At 42.1% G+C, this 22,610-nt stretch overlaps 1 long non-coding RNA gene across 2 annotated transcripts in view; it reads right to left on the bottom strand.

Moving 5' to 3' along the window:
• LOC120638615 overlaps positions 1-22,610 on the bottom strand; it is a 75,841-nt gene that overhangs the window by 12,823 nt on the left and 40,408 nt on the right. The window contains exon 2 of one of the 2 annotated variants that reach the window (XR_005660366.1): positions 5,394-5,475. The exons of the other annotated variant lie outside the window; for it this stretch is intronic. This is a non-coding gene — a long non-coding RNA (uncharacterized LOC120638615). The remainder of the gene's footprint in view (positions 1-5,393; positions 5,476-22,610) is intronic. 2 annotated transcript variants of the gene reach the window in all.

Here is a 22,610-nt window from a genome sequence, read left to right on the forward strand (position 1 = left end):
CCATTTCCAGACTATTCAATGCCTGTAACATTCAACCTGCATTGTCTTCATTCACTGAATCTAATGACTATTCATTCTCACCTTAAAACTGTAAATTGCTTAAAGATTTTTTTTTTTAAAGATTGGCAATTCCTTTTGACAGACCCTTCACCTGAGCATCAGCAAAGCCTAATATCATCCTGTTTAGTGCACTCACTCTAGACCACCGCTTTGAAGAAAGTGAGCGTAGGACCATTGAACACTGGGGATTTTCCCAATGAATCACAATTACTGGAACACCTGTGCTGACTACCTTTGTGCTGATCCACAGTGAAAATTTGCCGAGCACTTAACGGTCTTCAGAATTTCTCATTTGTTATCCTTGGAGGGGTGGTTTGCGGTTGTGTATTGACTTTCATTTTGAAACGTGTCAGGACCCAGATTCAAGACCTTCTTAAGGACTCTTTTATTGTACCTGCAGGGTACAGCTGTGTCCTTACACTGCCAAACTCCACTTCTGCATTTCTGTAGAGCAGAGCTAAGAGCAATAAGCATGCATTGTTCTATGCGAGGATGAAACGATTAGCCATATGTACAGAACTAAAGGCTTGGCGCATTTTAAATAAGCGATGTCAAGAATATCACCATAGATGGGATATCTTTGTCTTTCCAAATCTGTGCTCAGCTCGTCCTTTTCTTCAATGATTACATTGATCTAGAAGCTTATCTAAACCCACATAATAGTACTGAACCATTACCAATCCTATAGCAGCTTCATAACTGATAGTCAGTGATTTATGATAATTATTGAGTAATTAGTGACTACATTCTTCAAAGTTACTAACTAAAGATTACACCACGATCAATTTTGCTGTGAGGACAGTATTCAATCTCCTTCAGAGCCCAGCCCTAAGCTCAGTGGTCTTTTATGAAATGAATAGCTCTAGATATAACTAGCATCTGCCACATTAGTGTTACTTGGGCGTTCCTTCTAACAGTGGCAAAACAGTTTTGGAAAGGCTCATGCTCTTCAATCTCACATAATGAGCAGCATCAATACACATACATATACTGAGATAAATATTCTTTTGCTACCTACGCATACTTTGATTAAGCACACAGATTGAGGCTAGAACATCAGAGAGGCACTTACATATTGTATGAATAAGGATAACTACTTCACTGTTTTGTTTGAACCCATAAGTACCCTGATTTTTATGGTATTTGTTGAGGGCTTATTATGTACCAGGCACTGCATTAAGTGCTGGGGTAGATTAAAGCTAATAAGGTTGGACACAGTGCATATCCCTCATGGGGTTCACAGTCTTAATCCCCATTTTACAGACGAGGTAACTGAGGCAAACAGAACTTAAGTGACTGGCCCGAGGTCTCAACAGACAAGTAGTGAAGTCAGAACTCGAACCCAGGGCATTCTGACTTCTGGGCCCATGCTCTACCCTCTAGACAATGCTGCTTTTCTAGACCACTCTGATTTCTGGGAGTGAAATGATGGAGAATGATTGTTTGTTCTTTGACCCACCTTGCTTCTGTCTACTCTGAGGGGCGAGAAGACTGATTGGATGGAGCATTTCATGAAACTGCCATAGGAAAAGTAGTATGGCCAGATCTAGTCTAGTGACAACCAAGTGACTCATTAAAAAAGGATTTCATGGAATTTGCCTTTTTCTTGCTTTTACACTCTTATGTTGTGTGATTGTGGGATGGTTCATCATTAAACTGAGCATTGTTCCAATTCAGCACCAAATGAGAGAAACATTTGGGGGAAAATTATGCAAAGCAGGGCTTTCTTGGCTGGCTTTTCATCATGGTATGGTGCCTTCTATCTGGGCCAAGAAACCACAATTTAATAATAATGGTACTTATTAAGCACTTACTACGTGCCCAATACTGTTCTAAGCGCTGATTAACTCGTATTTGCAAGTTAATCAGGTTGTATTAACCTGTCCCACAGGGGGCTCACAGTTGATGCCCATTTTACAGATGAGAACTGAGGCACAGAGAAGTCAAGTGATTTACCCAAGGGTCACGCAGCAGACGTATGGCATAGCTGGAATTAGAACCCAGGTCCTTCTAACTCCCAGGCCCATGGTCTAGCCACTAAGCTACTGCTAGTAGTGCCGTAACCTAACACCAGTCTGTATGGACCCCAGCCTGCTCTGTGACCTCAGAGCCTGAAATCCTCTCTAAGTGGGGTGGAAATCATTTCATCAGGATTTCTGGAGCAGGTTCATATCCAGCATTAGTGGTCCATGACCCTACTCAACTCAATTACATCTAATGTTATTTGGTTGGCATGGGGATAAACTTGTCCCCATGAAGCATCAAACTGAATTAGTTTTTTTCCCATTAAAAAAAAAAATCTTACTATCCCTTATTCGTGACAGCTACTACCAGTCAACCAATTAGGGGAGTCTTGAGCCTTGGAAGGTGGTAGGTAACAGCACTTGTCCGTGCCAGTCACCCTGCCCAGGTAATACTTCCCAAAAGAACCGGTGCTAGGCTCCCACTCATAATCGTAAGGCTATCGCCCGTGTGCTATCAGAGCTTTGCTTGTTTCATCTGTTGCAAAAGAGAACCAAATGCAATAAGTGATTCAATTTGCTTTGGTGGGCAGATATGGTGGTATCCTGCTTTCTACCCAAAAGAGAAAGTGGATACCCAAATCCAATGCCCTTGAATATCGATTTTTCTTTCTCCTTCTCTGGTAGCAGGAGGCCAGGGCCTCACAACTGATTTGTCTTCTCAGCTGCAACAGTATACTCAGAAGAATATGTAAAGGTTGCCATAGAGGATACAGAAGGCCCAAGCCACCCTATCTGGTACAGGGATAACAATGATGGTGTTGGCTAAGCGCTTACTATGTGGCAAGCACTGGGGTAGAATACAAGGTCATCAGATTGTCCTACGTGGGACTCACAGTCTTAATCTCCATTTACCGATGAGAGAACTGATGCACAGAGAAGTTAAATGACTTGCCCAAGGTCACAGAGCAGACAAGTGGCAGAATCACTTGGATTGGATTGGATTGGAATTGGATTGGAACCCACGTCCTCTGACTCCCAAGCCCAAGCTCTTGCTGCTAAACCACTCTGCTTCTCCATAATTATGGCATTTGTTAGGCACTTATTATATGCCAGGCAGTGTACTAAGGTCTGGGGTGGACAGGAGCAAATTGTGTTGGACACAATCTCCATCCCATGGGGCTCACAGTCTCAATCCCCATTTTATAGGTGAGGGAACTGAGGCCCAGAGAAGTGAAGTGACTTGTGCAAGGTCACACAACAGACAACTGGGGGAGCCGGGATTAGAACTTATGACTTCTGACTCCCAGGTGAGTGCTCTATCCACTAACCATGCAGCACTTATCCATTTGGAGAGTATATGGAATACACGCCTCTCAAATACATACAGCAGCATACACATTCCAATAATAAAATTCGGATGGTGAGAATAGTTCAAATCCTAGAGATTACTAGAGATTCATATACTAAAGATGCCAAAAAGTCACTTATTTACATTCAAAACACACTTCCCTTTGATTCCAAATAGAGATCGCTAAATTAAGCTTCTTATGGGAAGGGAATGGGATTGTTATATTGTACTCTTTCAAGTGCTCAAATACAGTGTTCTGCACACAGTAAATGCTCAATAAGTACAATTGCCTGTCTGAGATCTCTTGGTTCCAAGGTTAATTTGCAGCAGCCTGAAACCACTTTTTAAATATCTTACGTGCAAGGGTGACTTCAGAGCTAGTTTAAAATTTGGGTGATACATCTGACACCTCTCAGAGGGAAATATTCTGAGATTTCCAGTCAGTGTGGACATTCCTTCAACTTTTCCTCCTTTTAATGCACACAATGGTAAAGACGGTTGCTTTGAAGGCTGCATACAATCCTATTACACTGAAATCTCCTCATGGCCAAAGATTAGGTTTTGTGCTTCTGATGGACTTTCTCGAGCAAACATGCAATAAATACCTTTACTTCTTGTTAAAAATGAAGTGGCCGGTAGGCACCCACATTTGACTATAAGGTTTTTTACTCTTCACTGAAGTAAAAGAGGTGCATAAAAAAAATCTTACTAAATTACTGGAAACTGTGGTGTCAGTAGCTTTAAGCTGTGCCAGTGTTTCCTGTGTCACGTGTCTCCCATCACAAAAATAGGTAAAAAAAGAAAAAACATAGAAGAAAAAAAAAAAAGCCACAGCAAAGAGGATGAGTTGATAAGGTGGGATTTAGTGTTGTGAGGTAGGTCTGATAGCTTTCAAAGAAGAAAGTATTCACAGGGAGGCCAAAAAAATTATAGACACTCCAGGAGAGAAAGGAGAATAGTGCAGTAAGATGAATAGTTACCCTGAAAGGGGGTACATTCTGAGAAGAAGTCAGTGTAAATGTTGCCAGGGGAGACTGCTGCCAAGCTCTATTTAATTTACCCTATTGTTGTCTATTACAGGAAAAAAATTTTCAATACCCAACATGCCACATATGAACTTCCAGCAAAAGGATTTTAATGACCATGACTCAACACTTCCAGCCTAAGTTTGAGGTTTGGGGCTCTTGAAACATTGAGAAATGAAGAGTTTATTTTCTGATACGCGGAAGGGGCCCTGCATTGGAAAACAAAGCCAAGGCTCTAAAAGATAGGTAAGGGGTTTAGATTGACATGATGCATTTTGCCAGTTTCTGATACAAGGCAGGAATGTACTGAGCTGGAGAAGCCGGCGCAAGACATATTAGCGCAGAAACTGGATCTTTAAGTATCTGAGTCATTGACAATACGGTGCCAGGTTCCTTTATGATATCCCACGCCAATCTATTGTTCTTTCAAAGTTAAGCTCATTGGGAATGTGTACTTGAAAGTTTCAGTGCTCCCCTTCATGCCCGTGTGAGGTGACAACTTCCAACCCAGAGGTGGAGGAGAATCTGCAAGGAGGCAAAAACTAGGTACCCAGCATGAATAGATCATAATTACAAGTGGCCCCAATTCAACCGACATTTCAAAAATGAATGAAAAGAGGCAAGTTACATTTGTTTGTACCGCAGACTGGAATCCAGCACCATCTGCTTCTCCCAAAAGCCTTAAAGCCAACCGTAGGCATGCCGCCACCTCTCCCAGTGAGCACACTACTGAATTTCAACACTCACAATATGAGATAACTCAGCTTCCTTCTTAGGAGATAAACACATTTGAGTATGATTTAGGGTTTGGGTCCATGTCCTTAAAAATCCATGGTCCAAGTCTCTCCTCCCAATTTAATTTTGTATGATAATTCTTTATGCTAACTAGCCACACCCTTCTATCCCAAAAGTGATGGCATTCCAGATGCAAAGAAGAGAATCATGTAAATGTAAATCATTATTTCTATGTAAAAGCTGCTGTCTATATTCCTTTACCATTTGCTCAAGTCTTCACTTCAGTTCCTGCCCCTTGAATTTTCATTCAACACAAAGTCACAGGGACAATCACGGTCAGTGTCTGGAGGAATAAAAAGAATTATTTTTTGAATAAGGCACATAAACGAAGTATTGGGCAGAACGCTGCTTTGTGCTCCATTTCAATCAACTCGTAGAAAGAAAAAAAAAGAGGGACTAAATTGATTTGAAGAGGCCCAGATTTACGGATAAAATAAATAAAATTAAAAGATGGTCTCTGGATTTAGAAGGTCTTTACTCACTTTTGGTATGAAAAGGGTTTTCATGATCAAGTTATAAATCCCTCCAAAAAAGGGTTTGCAAAGGAAAGTCTGATATACCTTTATCTATAATGGCACGGCCGGGGGTAGCTATAATAATCCTTTTGCTTTTATGTGACCATCTGGAGGCCCATTAAAATGAGTATCTAAAACAGACTCCCCAAGTGTGCTGAGTTTGCCAGTTTCTACTAAGTCACCAAAATAGGAGAGTTTGCCCTGCTTCAGGATGAAGTGGCCCTCCACAGAGGAAAAAAAACGTGACCTCTCACCTATTCTATCTGAGAACATGTTGTGTACTGGTGGAATTCTGAATGCATATATAGTGCTGTAATTGTGCCGATACCTAGAGCTAGGTCTCTTTTGCACCTCTGGGGTTGTGTGATGAGATGGAAGAGGTTAGGGAATCTGGGAATGGGAAACATTGTGGATTTAATGAAGTATCATGCTTCAACTAGATAATATTCCTCTTTGATTTGTGGGGAAAGCAAATATGAAATATTGAAATAATATAGCAAGCTCCTGGTTGTGTGGCTCAAATAGATTTTAAAAATAGTCCTTTTCTTCCCTGAATACCTCTACCTTTCATCAAAAAGTTTAATTGGAGAGCACTAAGAACATATGTTGGGCTGTGCAAAAGAAAGAAGATAAAAGTTTGGTATTAGTCTTTAGTAGATTATTAAAATCGGCGAGGTAAGAAATCTGCTCATAAAGGCAAAGCAAGTTAACAAGGGGCTGGATATCATTTGTCCAAAATAGAGTCTTTTTCCGCTACTCATTAACCATCTCGCCCAGTAATGTGGCTGCATCCTATTGAACCTGATACATCAAAAAAAAAAATTAAGTTGCTGTCTCAAACTGAACCACTTCTCAGTCTAGGACAAATAAGATGCATTAATTGCTTTGCTGCTTCACTGCAAAGCCACTCTTAAACATAATTCCTTAATGAAGTCCGTTAATTTGTTCATGGCAGTACACAAGCTGTTCAAAATGACACAGAATTGCACTCTGTTTTTCTAACCCCCTGCAGTTTCTTCTGTTAGTCACTCTGTCTTGTGTTGTTATCCCATGGATAGTAATTATTTTATAGTGGCTGTAATTAGGAGAGAATTAGGCTTGGTAAACAAAACCTGCCTTCTCCTGTTAATAGCTAAGGATAATAAATTTGGCTCTGACATTCACTATATTTGGACAAGCCTTGGCCTACTTCCAGTTTTCCCAATAAGAATTTATTATATAATTATGCTAGAGGGGCTCATATTACAAGGTAATTGTTTTTGTTAAAGACACATATTGCATGGCTCCCAGCCAGTAAATGATATACTGTAATATATGCCTCCACATAAATGTTTTAAACAAAATCTCTCTAAGCAATATCCTGCTGGAGCAGGACACGGCTTTCAGATATATTATTTACAGGATTTATTGTGGGATTTTCATAATGTAAATTATAATTCTTTTTGCTTACATTGTCCAACATTATGACAAATGTCTACAGAGAGACCAGGATTAGTTTTTATGAGCAAATATGTTCTCACCTTCCCAATTCACAGTTCCTTTGAATAGTTGGGAGGCAGAAGAGTGGGGGACTGGAGTAAGCGTAAACGATTTTTTGTTTTAGTTGAACTATAAAGGCCCACTTTGTTTTTCACATCGATACTTCTGGAATTGTGGTGTTTTTCTTTTCTATCTTGTATCCTAGTGTGAGTTACTTGCATCTACCCCCGTGCCTCAGAACAGTGCTTGACACACAGTAAGCACACAACAAATATCATCACTGCCATCATTATCATCTGGATGCATAATGCTCTGGATAACACACAGTTGGAATTCTTTCCAGTTATACTCAAATATTAATATGAGCAGCAATTACCTGGCCTGTAGCTCCTTGCTCCAGACCCTCTCCCTATCATGGTCGTGACAGTACTCGCACTCTCTCAGTGGTCCCTTTGAGGACTTAAAATAATAATAATGATAGTAATTGTTAAGCGCTTACTATACGCAAAGCACCGTTTCAAGCACTGTCCCATTCCCCCTGCAGTTGTACTCCCTTCCTGGGGTTCAATTCTGCTTCTCTCTCCTCCCCAGGTTGTCCTGAAGTTGTCCTTTAAACAGTTTGGCTCCCCCCTTTGCCCCACACCTGTTCTTCTTCTCCCACTCTGCAGAGTCCCCTGCCTCTGCTCCTGCCCTTCCCCTGGCCCAGCCCTCTAAGTAAATCATCTAACTGGGAGTCGATATCAAGCCAAGGAGAGCACTCAGTACTGATCCAGAGGGTGATTTCTACTTCTATGTTTCCCCATCAGCAGCCCAATAATTACTCAATCCTCAATTATGCAATTACTTCATATGGGCTGAGCAGACCCAGTCATTCGTCAAGCCTGCATAAGGAGAAACCAACATTAATTTGGAAAACGAAAAGTCCTCAATTCATAGGTTTATTCAAAGTGCAGATGGAAGTTGCCTCGTTTTCAATCCATTAAAATGGTGGGGGGAGAGGGGGGCTTGCAATTAGTTCATCTTGAAATATTTCAGGATTTCCTGAGTCATCAGTTTCAGCCTGTCCAAGCCGGATATAAGAATTGAATGATGGGATGGGGAGGATGGTGGTGGTGTATATTTGGGAATCCCCCACATACAGTTGGTAGCTGAAGGAGATGTGTACAGATCTGAGCAGTGAGCTTGGTGGAAAAGTGAAAAGCAAGAGTATAGGTATCCCTCAGCGGAGCCGTGTGGGACATCCACAGTGAAGCTTTGAGAGATGGAAGAAGAGCTGGTGTATGAGTCTCAGAAGGACAAGTTAGGAAGGTAAGGATTGAACCAGAGGAGTCCTGTGCTAACAAATCCAGGAGCTGATAGAATTTTAAGGAAGACAGAGCAAGCCACAGTGTGGAAGGTGGCTGGGAGGTCAAGAAAGATTAGAACACAGTAGAGTCGCTTGGTCTTGATGATGGAAAGGTCATCAGTGACCTCTGGAGAGGCAGTCTCAGTGAAGTGTGTTGGGAAGGGTGGGGGAGAGGGAGAACTGTTGGTAGGGAATAAGAAGAGTTCTGGAAACATTTCCTTCTATTAAATTGCGGAGTGATCAGAAAGACTGTTCACACTGCGTCTTTCATCTCACTCTATGACATATACAAATATCTATATATAGAAATATCATATTATCATGGGTATTTACTGAATGCACACCGTGTGCAGAGCACTGTACTAAGTACTTGAGAGAGTACAACAGAATTGGTATATACATCTCCTACCCATAATGAACTTACATATAAATCAAAATTATCTATGCCTTTTCCCAAGCTAGATGTGTACATACCTATGGTTAAATAAAATTGAAATAAAAAAATAAAATTTACAATTCTCCAAATAAGCAATTTAAAAAAAAAAATTAGTGGATGTCATGTATAAAAGTGAGGGGGAAAAAAAAAATCAAACCATGACTAAAGTTTGTCTAGGATAAAACATAGCAGAAAATGCATACTTATTAATGCTTTAACGATGGCATAGAAGTTGCCAAGTTATTTTACTGGGGCAAGTGGGATTCTTCATATAAATTTGCCTTGCACTAAAAATAATGACTTGAGTCACTAGCCTTTCTTTCAAGGAAATCAAAGCCCAAGTAGCTCAAAGAATATCATTTATCCTCAAAACCTCTGTGGGTGGTAGGAAAGGAACGGAGAGTATGCGCGACAGAGAAACTCAAGTGAAGAGAAGGGTGAGGGGTTTTGCCTAAGGTCTCACAGCAAGTCCAGCTGTGTGGACTAAGTTCGGTTCGAACATCGGCATACGCAAATAGTTCCCTATCCAGCTGCTCCGCTGCTGTTGGAGTTTTGCTGAGGTGTGCTTTCTTTCTTGAGAATGTTCAATTCAGTATTGATAAATATCCACTCAGTATTCATTCCTAAGGGTAATAGGAGTCACGAAGAAGGGGTGAGAAAAATTGGGCAATGAGCCAGGTCTGAGAAAGCCAGAGAATCTCTGCTCACTGAGGAAATCACCTGTTTTGTCCCAAAAGTAAATAAATAAAATCCCCAACAGGTCACGGATTCAAACCTGAAAGTAATCTGCATTTATAAGATTGCATTTTTAGGAACTGAACAGCTTTATTAAGATGCAAAAATTATATCACTTCTTAAGTGGCTGAAGTAATCATTTTGATGAGTCTGGGTAAACAGACTGTTGGAAAGATGTGCTTTGGATTTTGAAGACACATTTTGGCACAAAAAACTAGAGACCTTATGTCTTCCTAATGAATTTGAAATCCCCCAAATAATGACTCAGTTTTCAAGAGAATCAGGCCCAATACTGTTGGAGGAGACCTAACAGGGCATTTAATTTACCTCCTACATCTGCAGGCTTGTTCTCAAGATTGTATTTGTCTCCTGAAGTTTAAGATCATTCAAGAGTTGTACAGCGCTTCTTCTTCTTGGAGATTACTGTACAGTCTCACACTTGAGAAGATATTCTTTAATCGCCATATTTTGCACACAATACCTCATCTTGGCATTTATACTTTCCACCGGTCTTAGCATGTGCACCAAGTCTTTTGACTCCTAAAAATTCCCTTTTAACCTGATCATGCCTGTAAGTGATATAGTATCAGTTCAAGATTTGGCTAACCTATAGAATTTAAGGTTTTGTAAAAATCCCAAATGAACCAAATTCCTTAATCACGTAGGTTGCTTTTCCATAAATTTGCCTCACCCGCTGACATGTCCCAGTGGCTAAGAGCACAGGCCTGAGCAGCACAGGACAGCACAGGATGACGTGGGTTTTAATCCCGGCTCTGGCACTCACCTGCTGTTTGACCTTGAGCAGGTCACTTAACTTCTCGATGCCTCAGTTACCTCATCTGTAAAATAGGGATTAAGAGCGTGAGCCCTATATGGGACAGGGACTGTGTCCAACCTGATGATCTTGTCTCTACCGCAGCACTTAAAACAGTGCTTGATACATAGTAAGTGCTTAACACATGTCATTATTATTACTTTGTCCTAATTTCAGTGCTACTTTCTTAATTCATTATGAGCTGCCAGAGGGACAGAGACTGTGTCTAATTCCCCCTGTGTACTCTTTCCCGGCACTTTGCAGAGTGCTCAGAACACAGTAAGAGCTTACTAATTACTTTAACTTCTACTTCCCCAAACTGTGTTTTAGGTAAGGTCTCAGTCTTCTCTACAGGAAGAAACTAACCATTCCAGGCTGGTGCCACCAAGCCAAACCTGCGGTCAAGAAAGGCATTAGCTTCCAAGAAACAAACGGCAAAGAAAATCCCTGGTTATTTCATTTGCCCATGACCTGAAACAGCACATTGTGTAGTCCTTTAAAGCCTTGAAAATTACTGTATTGTGGGCAAAAACATGCGCTTTGCGGCAAGACACAACAAGACAATTTGTATCAGACCAGTTAACTTGGCTGCAGCAAGTTCTTCCCTACTGCTGTTCTGGTCCCACTTCAGTTGTATTTCACTCCATTAACTACTGCAATGGGTATTTGCTCTCAACATATGTATGTGGGCGTGTTTGTTCTTGAGAGCGTATATATGCAAAACAGTCTGAAACATGGGTAACCCAAGCCCTAATCTGACATTTAAAGAAACCATTTCCCCACTGTTAATGGACATTTCTGAAAGCAGTAATATGCTTTGTTATCGAAGTGAGTCTGATGCAGCGTGGTCTAGTGGATAGAGCACGGGCCTGGGAGTTAAAATGACCTGGGTCCTAGTCCTGGCCCCACTACTTGTTGGCTGTTTAACCTTGGATAACAACTTCTCTATGCCTCAGTTTCCTCATCTGTAAAATGGGGATTAAGACTGTGTGCCCCTCGTGGGACAGGGACAGTATGCAACCTGATTAACTGGCATCAACCCCAGTGCTTAATTTAGTGCCTGGCTATGGTAAGCATTAAATACCACAATCATTATTATTATTTCCTGCTTTTTCTCCCTTCGGGGAGTTCATTGTCTATGCCTCTGCCCTAACTTCATGCTCCTATTCCTTTTTGATTGTGGGGTTGATTCCCACATCAAATATCGAAGCTAAAGAAATGGATTCAGGTCTTGTAAGGGCCTCCTCACCTACACAAACTCAAGTTAACTAATGGAAGTTGCAGAATCAACTTTAACGCAGTGGTCTCCACTGAGAAAAGGTGATTAAATACTTGGTGGCATTCATCTCTAGACTGAAAACTCCTTGTTGGCGGGCAGGGAACATGTCCACCAATTCTGTTACATCGCACTCTCCCAAGAGCCTAGCACAGTGCTCTGCACACTGTTTAGGTGCTCAATAAAGATCGCCAGAAAGAGTGACCCAAAAAGAGCTCCATCTTAACCAGCCCCTTTACAAGTTAATGTAAATCCTTGACCTGTGGCCTTGAGAATGGAATGACTGAGGGGCATGCTTTGCAACACATCCATCGACGGTATTGAATGCTCGCTGTGTGCAGCACCCTGTACTAAGCACTTGGAAGAGTACCACAGACACGTTCCCTGCCTGCAAGCAGCTGACAGTTTAGAGGGATTGACAGACATTACGGATATGTATATAAGTGCTGTGGGGCTGAGGGGAGGTTGAGCATCAAGTGCTTCCAGGATATAGAGCCAAATATATACGAAACACTGTAGGAAGAGGGAGTAGGAAAAAAGGAGACTTAATCGAGGAAGGCATCTTGGAAGAAATATGCTTTTAATAAGGCTTTGAAGGCAGGGAAGGTGGTCGTATATGAAGGGGAGAGGAAGTTCCAGGCCAGAGGGAGGACGTGGGCATGGGGGTGGTAGCGAGACAGACAAGATCAAGGCACGGTGAGCAAGTTCGCATTAGAGGAGTGAAGTGTGTGGATTGGATTGTAATAAGAAATTAGTGAGGTAAGGTGGTAACGTTATCACCAGTGGTATTTATTGAGCGCTTTCTGTGTGCAGAGCACTGTACTAGGTGTTTGGGAGTTGGTAGACACATTCCCTGCCCCCAACAGGCTTACAGTCTATCGGGGGAGCCAGACATGAATATAAATAATAATTCAATCATATTTCTTGAGTGTTTACTTTGTGCAAAACACTGTACTAAGCGCTTAGGAGAATACAATAAAACAGACACATTCCTGCCCACAATGAGCTCACAGTCTAAAGATGAGCTCAATAATGTATAACATATAATTTATAGACTACGTACATAACGCTGTGAGTTGAAGGCGGAGCAAATAGCAAAAGTTCAAGTCATAAATCAAATCTCATCGATGACATGGAAGGCAGAGGGAGCCGGGGAAAAGATAGCGTAAATGGGAAAGGCGTCCTGGAGGAGATACGTCCTTAATAAGTCTCTGAAAGTGGGGAGAGTGATGGTCTAGCTTATATGGAGTGGAAAGGACTTTCGGGCCAGAGGGAGGATGTGGGAAAGGGATCTGTGGCTAGATTGATGAGATGGGGACACGGTGAGTAAACTGCAACTACAGAAGTGAAGTGTGAGGGCTGGGCTGTAATAAGAGATCACTGAGACAGGAGGGGGCCAAATGACTGAGTGCTTTAAAGGGAATGGTAAAAAATTTCTGTTTGATGAGGTGGATGGGCAATAAGCAACTAAAAATAAGCCAAGGCGGCTATCTTAGTTTGAAATTGAAGCGAGAATTTTAGTGAAGATGGATAATTACTCTAGCCGAAACCCACTCATAGTGCCTGTCCGGTGACTTTGGGCAGTCATTCAACTTTTTGGTGCCTCAATTTCTTCCTATGTAAAATTTTCTACTTAGACCCGTGAGCCCCATGTGGGACAGGGATGTGTCCAACCCGATTACCTTAATACTTAAATACGTTAACGAGCGCTGGGCACAGAGTAAGCCCTTAAATATTAGATACCACACATTATTATTAGCAGTACTAATAATAAATACACCTCTGAGCCAACAGCATTTGATGCCACACCTTCTTGGAAAAGCTCTCCCGACCAGCAGGCCGACTCGTGACAGCACACCGCGGTTGTAATTTACAGGAGATTTTCGGACCAGTGGAGAAAGTGAGTGTCGGGGACTGATTCCCCACCTTCCAGGGTACTGAGCTTTTGTTAAGGGCTTCCTACCTTCCTGAATCAATCTTTCCAAACTCTGGCCTTCTTGATGAGATCTGAGCCTAGTCAAGGGCATGTGCGCCCTGTGAGCTCTAATACTGATGGACTGATTGACTGACTGGAGGTTTTACAAGAAGGTTAGACTAGGTTCAAAAGGCACAAGCAGAAGATTGTGCTAATTAGTTTAAGTCTGGCCCTGGTGTCTGGTGTTGGCAGGCAGAGCAGAAGGTGAGTCCGCTAACTGTATGCGGAGAAAACATTGGGTCTTTTGTTAGATAGAACAATTCTAGTAATTTTCTACGGTCCTTAGGGGGTGCATTCACTGGGAAGAGCAGCATCAGTGCATTCCAACTGAAACTACAAGCTTCTGTGGGAGCGGCACTAAGGCATTGAGTGGAACCGCATGTTTCTTCTTAGTGATGGTTCTGGATGGTGACCAATTCCTGGAAAGTGTTACGCTATCTCAGAACTTGAAAGACCAGAGTGGCCAGCTATTTTTTCTAGGTTTGTCATAATAAATAATAGATTATGATGAAACCCAAGGGAGAAAGACACCGAGCAGGGTCCCCGCAAATAAAACTGATAATCCCTGACGATAGCAAGGTTAAAAGGAAAAGGAAAAAAGAAAAAATAATAATTCAGCCTGTGGGAATGCCAGTTTGGTGTCCAAATCTTCAGTTAGTACATAAGGGGATGGCTTCACTTAGCTACTGCTGTCCCTGTGCAGAGGTGAGAGGAGATGCTGTTAATAACAAAGACAGTCCCTGATGATGGCAAGTCTAATTACAGTAGGAAAAAAAAAAAGAGTACAAAGAAAGAAAGAGCCTTGGTTTCCCCTAGACATCAGTTTATTACCGTCTGACACTGCACTTTAAGGGTCATTTCTCTCCAGTCACTAAAATACCAAAACAAGAAGAAAAGCAGCACAGAGACTGAGGCAAAAGCCCCTGATACTTCATTTGTGAAAGCATTTTTCCCACAATGATAAGCTTTAAAAATTGTTTTTCCCCTTTTAATTAAAGAAACAATTTTGTTCCTCTGGATGTCTGTAAATAGTCAACACAGGGTTGGGAAAGTGCCCAACCAAAGGCCTGCAAGCCCATAAGTCTCAAGGATTAGAACAAATAGCAGTACCGTTTCCCTCCAAGACATTCTGGAAGGAGGTTGGGGAATGGCTGGACCTGTCTTCAATGAACACTAATCTTCTTTGTCCCCTGGGCTAGACTGTAAAACACTATTCATACAAAAAAAAAGTTAAAGGATGAGATTTGAGACGGCCCAAATGATAGCTTTGCGTGAGTTAAAGTCTGGGGCCTTCCCCTATCCCTGGTCAGGGAACTTGGGCTCCTAGCCAGCCTGGAGCTTAGCCAGCCTTCTGTATGCTTACAAATAAGGGTCACACCTGTCATATTCGACGGGGTGCACATCTGTGATTGTCCCCATAGGCTGCCAGCACGTATAATTCCTACGGGTGTAGGGACTTGGCATACGACAGCCCTACAGTCACCAGGCTATTGCTGTGAACGTAAACATTCCCATTGTCTTGGGAAGGTTGAAATGGGAAGCGGGAAGGCAGTGACGCTAAAGAGAGTCACAGGTTCATTGCCTCTGTGCAGATGGATGAAATACCTGCATCTCCAATGAAGAAAAGCAAAGGGTAACAGGAGGGAGAGTTTCAAAATGGGAGCCTGGTGGCTCCATTTTCTATAATCCTGGAGTGGCAGCGTATCTTGACGCTAGATCTCCGGAACACCAAGCTAGCCTCCCAGATTTCCAAACCTGCCCTTAAGTGTTTTATTATGACCCTAAAGCCTATTTCCCTTCCCATATATAGCAAGTGGGTGATCAACATCTGCTTAGGGTATCAGACCTACAAAGCAGAGGATATGTATTTGAATAAGATCAATACACTGTTTTTAATGCAAGAACAAATAATTACTGTGAACTAAACTTGGCATTGGTGTAGACTTGTCAGCCAAAAGTGAATTCCTCGGGCAGACTAAAATAAACTACAACTTAAGCCAACTGTCACAAAAGGAGTTATGCTCTTGTACCATAGACACAGCCTCTGGATGCTTTCTTTCCCTCAGATTTGCAAAACCCGAAACCAGCTGTAGACTTGATGGTGCTGGATTTGAAGACTGACTTAGACCATCCGATCTTTTTCCAAAGAGTTGAGATTTATTATGGCTAAATTGTAGCTATATCTGATTTTCTTGTTAATGTACAAATGGGGAAAAGATGTCATTTTCCCACCACTCTCTTTCCATTTATGTACGTGAAAGGCCTTTAAGCCTGAGTTGTTAAGTGAGGGAGCAAGCATTCTGACTGTGGTATGTAATTGTTTACAAATCAGTCAGATGCAAAGTATGAAATGGATGGGGAAAAAATGGTCCCTATTACATTTCTATAAAGCCAGTTCTTACTTAAGTTGAAAGAAATCAATTAATGGGAGGAAGAGGGAGGCTTTGAATAGCAAATCGTAGATGTTTTGCAACAGGCTGTTCCAAAGACATTCAGTGCTGTGGGGACATTGACTGCTCTACGCTCCCAACAGTATTCCTTTCCTTTCCACAGTTTGGCTCGCTGAGGCTCCTGCTGACAAACTGACTCAAAGTGCTCTCCCTCAGCCTCATGCCCTTTGATTTCAGGTTCGTAATCTTCTCGGATGACTTTTGGTATTACCCATAATCCAATATCCCAAGCTGCACCCCTCTCAGACTACTTGGAATTTCATAATTGATTAGAGTTTTCTTGACCTGGTCCCCAGATTCAGCTTTCAAAGAAATTCATGTAGAACCACCTAGAACTTGCAAAGGAATCTTACAAAGCAACCTGTTAAAAACCAAGACATCGCTCAGGGTGCCAAGATGTGATCCAGGCTTTCTCAAGTACAGTACCACTGTCAGATCTTTTAGTCCTAACAGGAACATTCTTTTCAAAAATAAGTTTTACTGTATGCGCTGCCCTTTCATTTATATGTGCCTTAAGGGTACAGATCTCGTATACTATCTCGAGTGTATTCGCCCAAGAGATTAGGACTATGTTTGACACAGGAGTAAGTGCTCAATTAATACTACTGATTATTTACCAGACTGTTAGCCATGTCAGTATTTCCTCATCATTTTCTTTCCAGGAGAGGAGCTACGAGGGTATGAAATTGTCCTGTGGTCAAAAGGGAAACCTACAGTAGGACCTAAATTGAAAGTGTCAGATCTTTGACCCCCAAACTCTGAAAAAAACCACTATGCAATAGTCCATTTATGTTCTATTCAGTGCAGGGGTTTCATTTTCTCATGCGTAACCCAATTCCTTTTCCTTCCTATTTTCAAATATATATATGGGCACTCAAACCCTCAGCAAGGAGTTCATTTGGGTTCTTGTTCCTCCAGGAAGCAGTAAAACATTTGTTAAAGCAATGAGGGGGGTCCTAATTTTCAACATCCATTATGGGATATTTCTCCATTTAATGTCTCTCCTTTGGCCTCTTTGCCTCCTCAGCCCTTGCAACGATCAACTTAGCATTCACCTAGTAGGAAGAGAGACGGGCATACATCTTTCTGATGAGATGTAAAGCTGAGGCCCTGACCACTCGTAGCTGTTAAGGATCCCATTGCACTTTTCACAAGAGCAAAGATATTAACCCTGGCGTCTTGGCCCACTTCCAACTTGGGTAATTGCATTCTCTTTCACTCCAAATCCCCCTGCAGTTTTAACTAGAGGAGTTATTCCGTTTCCCAAACTACTGGGATGGAATGACTAAAATTCCAGGCTACAAAACAGCAACCCTGCCATAGTGGGTGATATGTGCCTTTATATACACGTTGCAGGTGCAGTTCTTAAATTCCTGGGAAATGTCAACAGACAATTACGATGACTGTGTCGCTTAGGAGCCTGAAGTATCATTCCAATACCTGAGCTCGGCATAGGTGACTATTCAGTGTCACCTGTCTGAACATCTCAGGATTCTACAAAGTCACCTTGAAAATGTTCCCTGTCCATGTCAGAGTGAGCAGCGGTGGTCAGGAAGACAATTTTGACCCCAGATTCCCTCTCCACCTGGGTATTGCACTTCCCTGAGCCAGTAAGACTCTGTTATTAAGGATTTTTTTTAATACTTTCTTCTTGAAGCCCTGACATGATTGGCACTGTTGAAGCCCAAAGTTGGAATGGAGAACATGAACAAATGATGACTGTTTCCTTAGCAACCAGAACCATGTGTTTCCTTAGAAACCGGGAACCAAAAGAAATCATCCCCTTACTCATTTTTTCCTTCCTGCAGTTTAAGTAGCTTGCACACTGGATCATGTAAGAACTTGGCACGATGATGAATTATCTCAAACTTTTTCTGGATCTTGAATATAGACTTAGTGTGCATCTTTTGTGGGTTTCTGCTTTTTAAACTACTCAAGGAACCTCATTAAGGTGAGTAGCATTATTATATTTGTTTCAGGCAATCCAAGATGCTTATTAATCTTTCAGGGACATTAGGATTTCCCAACGTTGACCTAAAGAAGATAAACGTGACCAAAAGGAAGAATTTCCATTTACACCAGGGCAGGGAATTTTGGCACAGGGAGATAAAGGCAACTGTCAGCTCAGAAAGGAATGTCAATGGAAGGTCAGAATGAGGCATGTGATCATAGCCCTCAATGGTCCGACTATAGCCATTACTAGTTCACAGAGAAGGAATTCCATCACCATTTCCACCACCTAATGCGTGGCCAAGGTTGTGAAACTATCGATGACTATTTTCCAGTGACTGGTTTCAGGAGTTAGGCCCGCAAGGTTGGACTAAAAAAAACTTCAGAGGCACACACTACTGTATACCTATGCCCAGGGGACCAAAGAGCCAATGTGAGAAAGCTTTCTTCTCTTCTTAGTCCACTTTAGACCATACTTTAGTCCACTAAAGTAGGATAGTTATTCATAATCTCTCTCAAAGCATTGTTCCTTTTCTGGCTCTTCATAGAGCTACTGAAAAAAAAAAAATCCCTGGAATGAAAGCCAATATCTGAAAAGAAACAGGGGTTTCCACAGCACAGAGAAAGATTAAAAAATTAAGAATGAGAAGAAAGTCATCTTTAGTTCTATTATCAGGTAACTGTGAGTTTAGACACTAAGTTCTCCCCATGATGTGTCCACTGGCTGGCCTTCATTATTCAGGGCTGGGGTAAGCGTGAGACCATCATTCGGTGGCCACAGCAGATTGGCTGGGCTTAGAGGGAAGCCTGGCCTCCTGAACCCAGGCCAGTAGCTTGTAACTGTCAAATAGTACTAGTAATTGCATTTGAGTGCTCATTAGGGGCAATGCTCTGTACTAATCACTTGTGAATTTTGAAACAAGCAAATGGCGCTCCCTGACCGCAATGCTTTGATATGTTCCTCGTGGAGGCAGACATGAAAGAATTCCCAATAACGTAATCAAAAAGTAGTTGAATGTACAATTGAATAGCATCTCTAAGATGGTTAAGGACAGGGAACATGCCTGCTAATCCTGTTGTACTGTACTCTCCCAAGCGCTTAGTATAGTGCTCTGCACATAGTAAGTGCTCAATAATTACCATCGACTGATCCAAAAGTGAGCAGGAAGAGTACATGTGCTGGAGATGGCGGGTAGTGGTTGTGTGGCTTGGGAATTGTGAACTAACTGGGGAAGGCTTGTTGCAGCAGGTGAGACTTAAGGAGGGTTTTGAATGAGGAAAGTTCGTAGTCTGTTGGATTTGGAAAGGGAAGGAATTCTAAGATGGGAAACAGTTCATCCGGGGTTAGAAGAAATGCACAAGGAAGCATTTTTTCACCAGTTTCCAGCTGTTTCAGAAAGAGATATCACCTTAATATGGCAGAAAGCCTCAGCCAGGGTCACTCTCATTCTCTCACCAGACCACTTCCAATCCTTGACCACTGGGCTGCCTTCAACACCAGGGACCACTCTCTTCCTGTGAGACACTAGCCAACCACGGCTCTCCTCACAGTTCTCTGCTAGTTCTCCTCTTGCCCCTCCAGCTGTTTCTTCTCACCCTCTTTCACAGGTTCATCCTCTTCCCCTCACCCCCTAACTCTGAGCATGTGTTCTGCTTCTCTAATTTTTCCCATTTTATCCCTCCTCCCAGAGGGAGAAGGAATGGTCAGGGATGAAGGAGGAGGACCAAGATTTGATGGTTTTCTAAGAAGCAGAGCATGTCCTACAGGGTTGAAGTTGTTTCTGTAGTCAAGGAGTATTGGAATAGACACAAACCTTTTGGACCTGCCTGTGGGGAGGTCATTGGCAACTTTGAAGAGTGCCATTTTGGTAAAAGGGGGACCAAGAGCTTGACTCTAATGCAACAAGATGACAGTTGGAGAGAAAGTGAATGCAGCGGGTTTAGACAAGAAAGGGAGGAGAAATTTGGGCCCTAGCCCGACTCTGGAGTTTTAAAGAATCTGGCTCTGGTCACTTGCCTGCTGTGTGAGCTTGGGCAAGTCACTTTACTTCTCTGTGCCTCCGTTATCTGTAAAATGGGGATCGAGACTGTGAGCCCTACATGGGACAGGGACATTGTCCAACCCGATTTGCTTGTATCCATCCCTGCACTTAGTACAGTGATTGGCACAAAGTAAGCACTTACTACATGCCATTATGTCACAGTTTCTCTATGCCTTTTCTCATGTGCAAAATGGGGATTCACTAGTTGTGCTCCCTACTACTTAGACTTTGAGCCCCACTGGGATAGCAGGTGCACCTGACCCAATTAAGGTGTATCTAACCCAACCCTTAATTATTATTACTGTTAGGTACTTGTTAAACACTTACTAAGTGCCAGGCACTGTTCTAAGCACTGGGGTAGATACAAGTTAATCAGTTTGGAGACACTCCCTGTCCCACATGGGACTCGCTCTTAATTCCCATTTTACAAAGGAGATGACAAATAAAATGAAGTAAAATGACTTGACCAAGGTCACACAGCAGACATGTGACAGAGGCAGGATTAGAACCCAGGTCCTCTTGACTTCCAAGCCCCTGCCCTATCCACTAAGCCATGCTGCTCTTAGTACAATGTTCATCACATAGTAAGCATTTAATTCTATTATTATGATTAGGTAATATTTTCTCAGACATCTCAGGCTTGCCCTGCCCTAAAATTGTGAGCAAAATACAAATTATGTTTGTTCTTTGGTGGATGTTATTGATGCCAAAAAAAATATAAAAAAACACTCGTTTCATCAAATTCAGGAGGATTCCTTGAGGAAAATATATGTCAAAAGTCTTTAATTACTTTAAAACTCCTCGCTTAATTTGGCTGGCCATTGCAAAGCTTGTTTCAAATAGTAACCTGGCAGCCATAAGGACTTTAAGTGTGAGATTTCATATTAAAAAAGTATGCTTTATCCTCAATTGTACTTCGGGAGGATTAGGCTGGCTGACCTAAGTGATCTTCTCTGGCCCTCTCGGTTCTACTTCTGCCCACAGAGAGCAGGTTTGTTTTTTCCACCGGCAGAATTCCCTTTAGCCGAGGTAATTCCTTTAGTCTCTATTTGCTGGCATCCTTGATTATATTCTAATAGAAGGTTTCTCTTAATGCACAGATTTAAAGGGCTTTGATTCTCAGGGTAACCCAATAGAGCCAAATCACATAAAAGCCTTTGACTTCCACAGGTGGGAAAATGGTCTGCTTGCAGACTTATTATTTTTACATCTTTATTTTTATGGGGCTGCAGTGGGGTATTTCACAGGTGGTTGATGAAGCTCATTAGAATTATTTGGAGCTCTTTGGTGTTCCTTAACAGGCAATTAACATGAAAATGGAATGACTGGATGTGGTCAGGTGCACGGCTGACTTAGAGAGTTGCAGCACTATAGCTCACATCCTCAAGAGTGTAAAGGAGTGGACACTTTAAGTCGCTCTGTGTTACGACAGGATGGGGACGGTTTCCCAAACTACACCACGCAAAGCAGCTCAAGAGAAAACTTAAATCTCCATCTGCTTCTCAGGCCGCATCAACTTGTCCTCTGTGCAACCATGCTATTTCCTACCTCACATAAAGGGAAGGGGACGGGAAAGATGATTTGTGAAGAAAAGGGATAAATGCATTTGGAAATCTTCACAAGGAGATCGTGCAGATAAAAGATGGAAGAATGTGTTCAGTAAACTAGCTACAAATAGACCCCGGGAAGGTTTGAATTTGGGCTATAATGTCTATTTTTACCATCACCATTTCTTTAGAAGTTACAAAAGGAGCCATTTTGAGAAGTGCCTGGGAGGACCATTAGGAAAGACATACAAAAGGAAATGGTTGAAAATCTTCAATCAGAAAAGGGGATCGAGCCATCTCACCATCTCTTTTTCATCCCCAGTAAAACCACTATCTGGATAGAATCATTAAAGGAGAGCCAAAATACGACAAGATGATCACTGTGGGAGCTTTCAGTGCACGAATGGATAGATGGAAAAAAAAATTAAAACATGGATTTGGAAAGCTAAATATCCGTGGTTCAATTGTGCACAGCAGACGGCCGAACAGTTTCATAATCAGCCACCTAGGGGGCTCCTCGACTCCATGTTTCTCTGGACTCAAATGTCTAGGATCCGGATGGCCTTCCGGGCAGCTTCCTCTGATTTATAGGAAACCTTTCCTCCTGCAGATGCATGGCAGTCCCAGAAAAGCTCTCAATTATCCAGTCTTGTAGGACTTTACCCCACCCTGCAGCCAGCTAATGCAAATAATAAGACTAATAATGGCATTTAAGTGCTGGGGTAGATACAAGATAATCAGGTCCTACACTGTACTCACGGTCTAAGGGAGAAACCTCATTTGACTTCCCATTTTGCAGATGAGGGAACTGAGGCACAGAAAAGTTAGGTGACTGGCACACAGCAGGTTAATTA

The sequence above is a fragment of the Ornithorhynchus anatinus genome, chromosome 9 (genome assembly GCF_004115215.2).
Source record: "Ornithorhynchus anatinus isolate Pmale09 chromosome 9, mOrnAna1.pri.v4, whole genome shotgun sequence".
Taxonomy (NCBI): Eukaryota; Metazoa; Chordata; class Mammalia; order Monotremata; family Ornithorhynchidae; genus Ornithorhynchus; species Ornithorhynchus anatinus.